The sequence below is a fragment of the Tupaia chinensis genome, unplaced genomic scaffold, assembly GCF_000334495.1.
Source record: "Tupaia chinensis unplaced genomic scaffold, TupChi_1.0 Scaffold000208_1, whole genome shotgun sequence".
Lineage (NCBI taxonomy): Eukaryota > Metazoa > Chordata > Mammalia > Scandentia > Tupaiidae > Tupaia > Tupaia belangeri.
Window position 1 is genome coordinate 2,191,761 of NW_006159683.1, and position 1,325 is coordinate 2,193,085.

At 39.7% G+C, this 1,325-nt stretch overlaps 1 pseudogene; it reads left to right on the top strand.

Moving 5' to 3' along the window:
- Positions 1-362: 362 nt before the first annotated feature.
- LOC106734741 (60S ribosomal protein L23a pseudogene) lies at positions 363-875 on the top strand (annotated as a pseudogene).
- The last annotated feature ends 450 nt before the right edge of the window (positions 876-1,325 follow it).

Below are 1,325 nucleotides of genomic sequence, written 5' to 3' on the forward strand. Positions count from 1 at the left end.
GTTAAAAACAAAGTCTTAAGATTTATAACTCTTTACAAGAATGTCATAGCACTTTCACAAGTGTTGATTAGTCAGTGGCACCTAAAATAACAAAAACGAAAATCCACCTGTCTTGCCATAGAAGAACTATTAGGTAAGCTTTTGTATATTAATTCAATAGAACTTGATACAGCTACTAAGAGTAACCTGTAGGAGCATAAACACTGCTAACGTTAAAATAGCACAATAGGAAACTATATTCCTACTCCAAGTTTCCTCAGGAGCTCGAAGTTATTACACAAAAATGACAGCAGGACCCAGCAGCTGTAGTGCAGCTTTAGGGTGCTGCCACTCAATACTGGAGCCATGGCCTTTTCACCAAGATGGCGCCGAAAGCGACGAAGGAAGCTCCTGCCCCTCCCAAAGTTGAAGCTAAAGTAAAGGCTTTGAAGGCCAAGAAGGCAGTGCTGAAAGGTGTCCACAGCCACAAAAAAAAAAAAAAAAAAAAAAAACTAAAAAAAAAAAAAAAAAAAAAAAAAAAGATCCATACATCACCCACCTTCTGGAGGCCCAAGGCTCTTCAGCAGTGGAGGCAGCCCAAAAATCCTTGGAAGAGCACCCCCAGGAGAAGCAAGCTTGACCACTATGCCATCATCATGTTCCTCCTGATAACCGAGTCTGCCATGAAGAAGATAGAAGAGGACAACACACTTGTGTTCATTGTGGATGTCAAGGCCAACAAGCACCAGATCACACAGGCTGTGAAGAAGCTCTATGATATTGATGCAGCCAAGGTCAACACTCTAATCAGGCCTGATGGAGGGAAGAAGGCGTATGTGCGACTGGCTCCCGATTATGATGTCTTGGATGTTGCCAGCAAAATCGGGATTATCTAAAGCGAATCCAGCTGGCTAATTTTAAATACACACTTTTTCACCATTAAAAAAAAAATACTGGAGCCATGTGGGAGGCCTGAATTTGGAACCTGGTTGACCCAAAGATGCTGTGCATGCCTATGACCCTGCCTGATCGGGAGGCTTGGGACAGGATTGTGATGTGAGAAGACGCTGTTGAGGATATGCCTTGATCTCTCATAAAGGAGATAAATACAATAAATTTAAAAATGAAATGGTTGTGTTGGTTGTGATTGTTTCTATTTTCACAATTTAGAAAGGCCACGTTTATCTCAATGTGATTTTTGTGAGGCTCTGCTATATGGAGCTATAGTAACTATTCTTTCTTTCTTTCTTTTTTTTTTTTTTTTTTTTTTTTTTTTTGGTTTTTCTTTCAGTATCTTTTTTGAGGTTTTCATAGTTTTCTTTGTAAAGGTATTTGACTTCTTTAGT